Here is a 7,375-nt window from a genome sequence, read left to right as displayed (position 1 = left end):
TGACAAACAGCAACTTGTTTCCGTTTGCTGTGAGTGAGAATACGAATAGCAGAGAATGGTTTCGATCGATCGACCTCTGGGTTATGGGCACAGAACACTCCCGCTATGCTGCGCGGATCGTGGCTCATTCTTTCCGTAGTCGGTATTGAGGCAAAGTTTGAAGAAATCTCTAACAGTGTGATCAATATTCCCAGAGAGGCGAATCCACCGCCCCGAACTTCATTCTATGAAGATGATTCCAGTCACTCCACACTTTCCCATCAGAACAACGTCACAGAAGAAATCACATCACCTTCACATAACAACCATTCCGCACGAAAGTAAAGTATCTGAACTATGCTAACCAGAATCAGTGAGCTCAAACGTGTGTTCTTGTTGAAAGAAAAAAATAAGGAAGTGAATAGTTGTGTGGTTACTGCAGGGCAGTAATGTTGTAGCTCCTGGTTTAAGGAGCAGAGTGCGCAGCGGAAGCGTGCTGGGTCATTAGCCCGAGGTCGAGGAATCGAGGGTAATCTCTGCTATTTACATTCTCCCTCACACCAAAAGTAAACATAACACACGTTCCTGTTTGCTTTGCAGAAAATAGCTATCAGAAACTTTCTTGCAGTCTCATCCCGGCATTAGTCCCAAGAATGAAAGAGACAGCATGACACATTACAACATTGTAAAGCTCACACATAGGGAACCACAGAGAAAATGCTTTAAAGTCTCAGCAGATCTGACAGTATCTGGAGGGAGAGAAATGAGCTGACGTTTCGTGTCCAGGTGACCCTTAGTCAAAGCTGCTCGGGAAACGTTATCCAGTCGTACCCCACAGAGGGGAAATATAGATATATAACGATATCCAGTAATAACTCACAGGGGGCCAATAAGGAAATAAAGCTTTATCGAGCAATGAATCACAATAGAAGCCGAGTCCCAAACTTCCCCTCTTGGTCGGATGTGAACAATCCAACCTGGCAGACTATTTACAAGAGAAGACGAATTTTACCCTTCTCTTGGGATCAATATGAATTCCTCAACCAGACTCACCGAAGCAGATTTTCGAGTCATGAGCTGGGCTTTTGCCGGTGGGGTCTTGCTGTGCGTATTTAAGCGGGAATCTCATGTACTGAGACCAACGCTTTTCCATTGAAAGGGAGGTATTGGATCTTCCTGAGGTTGAAAATCTTGCTGGAGGAATTTAACCTCGTGGAGTAAAAGGCAATATCAGGAGTGGGATTCGAACCCACGCCTCCAGAAGAGACTGCGACCTGAACGCAGCGCCTTAGACCGCTCGGCCATCCTGATGCGTTGACGCAAAAACTAAGATCCGTGCACAAATCGACTTAAAGTCTGTCTTCATCTTCATTACATTTCAAACAAGACATGCTTTCCCTACTTTTGAACCCCAGCCAGAGTCCTGTATCTGATTGCCATCCTTGTCCAAACCGCTGGTGGTAAAGGAGCTTCTCATTGCTGCATTGATCAGTTTCCTCTAATCAGCAAGGTCCGATATACCGCTCTATCTGTTCCTCAGACGAAGGTTTTGAAAGTCTAAGATCTGAGGACGTGAAGTATCTAATTGGAGAGTTGCATTCTGGCGACTGCAATCTCTCCCCACAGCTGCTTCCGGTGCTGCTCTCACAGACAAGTAGCCGAAGAACCCCTCCACTGTCCAATCAGGTAAATGTTCATCCAGTAGAGGCGGCAGAAGAGTGTTCTGGGAGAAGTCAACTTAGTCACCTCGACTGTACTGTGGCTAGCTGAAGAACAGGTGTCAAAGAGTGGATAAGACTGAAAGCAAAACTTTGGTACCAATAAAGAAAAAGGCAGATGTGCTGCTGACAAATAGCAACCTTCTTCCGTTTGGTGTGATTGAGATTACGAATAGCAGAGGATGGTTTCGATCCATCTACCTCTGGGTTATGGGCCCAGCACGCTTCCGCTGCGCCACTCTGCTCGGTGCTCATTTTTTTTGTGGTCGGACTTGAGGCAAAGTTTGAGGAAGTCTGTAACAGCGTGATCAATGTTCCCAGAGAGATGAAACTGCTGCCCCGAACTTCATTTTATAAAGGTGATTCCAGTCACTCCCCACTTTCCCATCAGAACAACGTCACAGAAAAATCACATCACCTTCCACAGAACAACCATTCCGCACGAAAGTTAATTATCTGAACTGTGCTGACCTGTATCTGTGTGCTCAAACGTCTGTTCTTGTTGAAAGAAAAAAATGAGGAAGTGAATAATTGTGTGGTTACTGCAGGGCAGTAATGTTGTAGCTCCTGGTTTAAGGAGCAGAGTACGCAGCGGAAGCGTGCAGGGCTATTAGCCCGAGGTCGAGGAATCGAGGGTCTTCTCTGCTATTTGCATTCTCCCTCACAACAAAAGTAAACATAACACACGTTCCTGTTTGCTTTGCAGCAAATAGCTATCAGAAACTTTCTTGCAGTCTCATCCCGGCATTAGTCCCAAGAATGAAAGAGACAGCATGACACATTACAACATTGTAAAGCTCACACATAGGGAACCACAGAGAAAATGCTTTAAAGTCTCAGCAGATCTGACAGCATCTGGAGGGAGAGAAATGAGCTGACGTTCCGTGTCCAGGTGACCCTTAGTCAAAGCTGCTCGGGAAACGTTATCCAATCGTACCCCACAGAGGGGCAATATAGATATATAACGGTATCCAGTAATAACTCACAGGGGGCCCAATAAGGAAATAAAGCTTTATCGAGCAATGAATCACAATAGAAACCGAGTCCCCAACTTCCCCTCTTGGACGGATGTGAACAATCCAACCTGCCAGACTATTTACAAGAGAAGACGAATTTTACCCTTCTCTTGGGATCAATATGAATTCCTCAACCAGACTCACCGAAGCAGATTGTCGAGTCATGAGCTGGGCTTTTGCCGGTGAGGTCTTGCTGTGCGTATTTAAGCGGGAATCTCATGTACTGAGACCAACGCTTTTCCATTGAAAGGGAGGTATTAGATCTTCCTGAGGTTGAAAATCGTGCTGGAGAAATTTAACCTCGTGGAGTAAAAGGCAGTATCACGAGTGGGATTCGAACCCACGCCTCCAGAAGAGACTGCGACTTGAACGCAGCGCCTTAGACCGCTCGACCATCCTGATGCGTTGACGCAAAAACTAAGATCCGTGCACAAATCGACTTAAAGTCTGTCTTCATCTTTATTACATTTCAAACAAGACATGCTTTCCCTACTTTTGAACCCCAGCCAGAGTCCTGTCTCTGAGTGCCATCCTTGTCCAAACCGCTGGTGGTTAAGGAGCTTCTCATTGCTGCATTGATCAGTTTCCTCTAATCAGCAAGGTCCGATATACCGCTCTATCTGTTCCTCAGACGAAGGTTTTGAAAGTCTAAGATCTGAGGGCGTGAAGTATCTAATTGGAGAGTTGCATTCTGGCGACTGCAATCTCTCTCCACAGCTGCTTCCGGTGCTGCTCTCACAGACAAGTAGCCGAAGAACCCCTCCACTGTCCAATCAGGTAAACGTTCATCTAGTAGAGGCGGCAGAAGTGTGTTCTGGGAGAAGTCAACTTAGTCACCTCGACTGTACTGTGGCTAGCTGAAGAACAGGTGTCAAAGAGTGGATAAGACTGAAAGCAAAACTTTGGTACCAATAAAGAAAAAGGCAGATGTGCTGCTGACAAATAGCAACTTGTTTCCGTTTGGTGTGATTGAGAGTACGAATAGCAGAGGATGGTTTCAATCCATCGACCTCTGGGTTATGGGCCCAGCACGCTTCCGCTGCGCCACTCTGCTCGGTGCTCCTTTTTTTAGTGGTCGGACTTGAGGCAAAGTTTGAGGAAGTCTGTAACAGCGTGATCAATGTTCCCAGAGAGATGAAACTGCTGCCCCGAACTTCATTTTATAAAGGTGATTCCAGTCACTCCCCACTTTCCCATCAGAACAACGTCACAGAAGAAATCACATCACCTTCCACAGAACAACCATTCCGCACGAAAGTCAATTATCTGAACTGTGCTGACCAGTATCAGTGTGCTCAAACGTCTGTTCTTGTTGAAAGAAAAAAATGAGGAAGTGAATAATTGTGTGGTTACCGCAGGGCAGTAATGTTGTAGCTCCTGGTTTAAGGAGCAGAGTACGCAGCGGAAGCGTGCAGGGCTCTTAGCCCGAGGTCGTGGAATCGAGGGTATTCTCTGCTATTTGCATTCTCCCTCACAACAAAAGTAAACATAACACACGTTCCTGTTTTCTTTGCAGCAAATAGCTATCAGAAACTTTCTTGCAGTCTCATCCCGGCATTAGTCCCAAGAATGAAAGAGACAGCATGACACATTACAACATTGTAAAGCTCACACATAGGGAATCACGGAGAAAATGCTTTAAAGTCTCAACAGATCTGACAGCATCTGGAGGGAGAGAAATGAGCTAAGGTTTCGAGTCCAGGTGACCCTTAGTCAAAGCTGCTCGGGAAACGTTATCCAGTCGTACCCCACAGAGGGGCAATATAGATATATAACGGTATCCAGTAATAACTCACAGGGGGCCAATAAGGAAATAAAGCTTTATCGAGCAATGAATCACAATAGAAACCGAGTCCCCAACTTCCCCTCTTGGACGGATGTGAACAATCCAACCTGCCAGACTATTTACAAGAGAAGACGATTTTTACCCTTCTCTTGGGATCAATATGAATTCCTCAACCAGACTCACCGAAGCAGATTGTCGAGTCATGAGCTGGGCTTTTGCCGGTGAGGTCTTGCTGTGCGTATTTAAGCGGGAATCTCATGTACTGAGACCAACGCTTTTCCATTGAAAGGGAGGTATTGGATCTTCCTGAGGTTGAAAATCGTGCTGGAGAAATTTAACCTCGTGGAGTAAAAGGCAATATCAGGAGTGGGATTCGAACCCACGCCTCCAGAAGAGACTGCGACCTGAACGCAGCGCCTTAGACCGCTCGGTCATCCTGATGCGTTGACGCAAACACTAAGATCCGTGCACAAATCGACTTAAAGTCTTTCTTCATCTTTATTACATTTCAAACAAGACATGCTTTCCCTACTTTTGAACCCCAGCCAGAGTCCTGTATCTGAGTGCCATCCTTGTCCAAACCGCTGGTGGTTAAGGAGCTTCTCATTGCTGCATTGATCAGTTTCCTCTAATCAGCAAGGTCCGATATACCGCTCTACCTGTTCCTCAGACGAAGGTTTTGAAAGTCTAAGATCTGAGGGCGTGAAGTATCTAATTGGAGAGTTGCATTCTGGCGACTGCAATCTCTCTCCACAGCTGCTTCCGGTGCTGCTCTCACAGACAAGGAGCCGAAGAACCCCTCCAGTGTCCAATCAGGTGAACGTTCATCCAGTTGAGGCGGCAGGAGAGTGTTCTGGGAGAAGTCAACTTAATCACCTCGACTGTACTGTGGCTAGCTGAAGAACAGGTGTCAAAGAGATGATAAGACTGACAGCAAAACTTTGGTACCAATAAAGAAAAAGGCAGATGTGCTGCTGATAAATAGCAACTTTTTCCCGTTTGGTGTGATTGAGAGCACGAATAGCAGAGGATGGTTTCGATCCATCGACCTCTGGGTTATGGGTCCATCACGCTCCCGCTGCGCCACTCTGCTCGGTGCTCATTTTTTTTGTGGTCGGACTTGAGGCAAAGTTTGAGGAAGTCTGTAACAGCGTGATCAATGTTCCCAGAGAGATGAAACTGCTGCCCCGAACTTCATTTTATAAAGGTGATTCCAGTCACTCCCCACTTTCCCATCAGAACAACGTCACAGAAGAAATCACATCACCTTCCACAGAACAACCATTCCGCACGAAAGTCAATTATCTGAACTGTGCTGACCAGTATCAGTGTGCTCAAACGTCTGTTCTTGTTGAAAGAAAAAAATGAGGAAGTGAATAATTGTGTGGTTACCGCAGGGCAGTAATGTTGTAGCTCCTGGTTTAAGGAGCAGAGTACGCAGCGGAAGCGTGCAGGGCTCTTAGCCCGAGGTCGAGGAATCGAGGGTATTCTCTGCTATTTGCATTCTCCCTCACAACAAAAGTAAACATAACACACGTTCCTGTTTTCTTTGCAGCAAATAGCTATCAGAAACTTTCTTGCAGTCTCATCCCGGCATTAGTCCCAAGAATGAAAGAGACAGCATGACACATTACAACATTGTAAAGCTCACACATAGGGAATCACAGAGAAAATGCTTTAAAGTCTCAACAGATCTGACAGCATCTGGAGGGAGAGAAATGAGCTAAGGTTTCGAGTCCAGGTGACCCTTAGTCAAAGCTGCTCGGGAAACGTTATCCAGTCGTACCCCACAGAGGGGCAATATAGATATATAACGGTATCCAGTAATAACTCACAGGGGGCCAATAAGGAAATAAAGCTTTATCGAGCAATGAATCACAATAGAAACCGAGTCCCCAACTTCCCCTCTTGGACGGATGTGAACAATCCAACCTGCCAGACTATTTACAAGAGAAGACGAATTTTACCCTTCTCTTGGGATCAATATGAATTCCTCAACCAGACTCACCGAAGCAGATTGTCGAGTCATGAGCTGGGCTTTTGCCGGTGAGGTCTTGCTGTGCGTATTTAAGCGGGAATCTCGTGTACTGAGACCAACGCTTTTCCATTGAAAGGGAGGTATTGGATCTTCCTGAGGTTGAAAATCTTGCTGGAGAAATTTAACCTCGTGGAGTAAAAGACAATATCAGGAGTGGAATTCGAACCCACGCCTCCAGAAGAGACTGCGACCTGAACACGGCGCCTTAGACCGCTCGGCCATCCTGACGCGTTGACGCAAAAACTAAGATCCGTGCACAAATCGACTTAAAGTCTGTCTTCATCTTTATTACATTTCAAACAAGACATGCTTTCCCTACTTTTGAACCCCAGCCAGAGTCCTGTATCTGAGTGCCATCCTTGTCCAAACCGCTGGTGCTTAAGGAGCTTCTCATTGCTGCATTGATCAGTTTCATCTAATCAGCAAGGTCCGATATGCCGCTCTACCTGTTCCTCAGACGAAGGTTTTGAAAGTCTAAGATTTGAGGGCGTGAAGTATCTTATTGGAGAGTTGCATACTGGCGACTGCAATCTCTCTCCACAGCTGCTTCTGGTGCTGCTCTCACAGACAAGTAGGCGAAGAACCCCTCCAGTGTCCAATCAGGTGAACGTTTATCCAGTCGAGGCGGCAGAAGAGTGTTCTGGGAGAAGTCAACTTAATCACCTCGACTGTACTGTGGCTAGCTGAAGAACAGGCGTCATAGAGTGGATAAGACTGAAAGCAAAACTTTGGTACCAATAAAGAAAAAGGCAGATGTGCTGCTGACAAATAGCAACTTTTATCCGTTTGGTGCGATTGAGAGTACGAATAGCAGAGGGTGGTTTCAATCCATCGACCT

At 46.1% G+C, this 7,375-nt stretch overlaps 4 non-coding genes across 4 annotated transcripts; all 4 read right to left on the bottom strand.

Moving 5' to 3' along the window:
• Positions 1 to 1,207: 1,207 nt before the first annotated feature.
• On the bottom strand, positions 1,208 to 1,290 carry trnal-cag (transfer RNA leucine (anticodon CAG)). The gene has a single exon. It is a non-coding gene; the product is annotated as a tRNA-Leu (tRNA).
• Positions 1,291 to 3,032: 1,742 nt separating this feature from the next.
• Positions 3,033 to 3,115, bottom strand: trnal-caa (transfer RNA leucine (anticodon CAA)). Its single transcript has one exon. It is a non-coding gene; the product is annotated as a tRNA-Leu (tRNA).
• A 1,742-nt stretch (positions 3,116 to 4,857) lies between these two features.
• trnal-cag (transfer RNA leucine (anticodon CAG)) lies at positions 4,858 to 4,940 on the bottom strand. The gene has a single exon. It is a non-coding gene; the product is annotated as a tRNA-Leu (tRNA).
• A 1,742-nt stretch (positions 4,941 to 6,682) lies between these two features.
• Positions 6,683 to 6,765, bottom strand: trnal-cag (transfer RNA leucine (anticodon CAG)). The gene has a single exon. It is a non-coding gene; the product is annotated as a tRNA-Leu (tRNA).
• Between the last annotated feature and the right edge of the window lie 610 nt (positions 6,766 to 7,375).

This window comes from Scyliorhinus torazame, chromosome 24 (assembly GCF_047496885.1).
Source record: "Scyliorhinus torazame isolate Kashiwa2021f chromosome 24, sScyTor2.1, whole genome shotgun sequence".
Taxonomy (NCBI): domain Eukaryota; kingdom Metazoa; phylum Chordata; class Chondrichthyes; order Carcharhiniformes; family Scyliorhinidae; genus Scyliorhinus; species Scyliorhinus torazame.
Note: the sequence above shows the minus strand (reverse complement) of the source record. Positions and strands in the feature narration are given on the sequence as shown.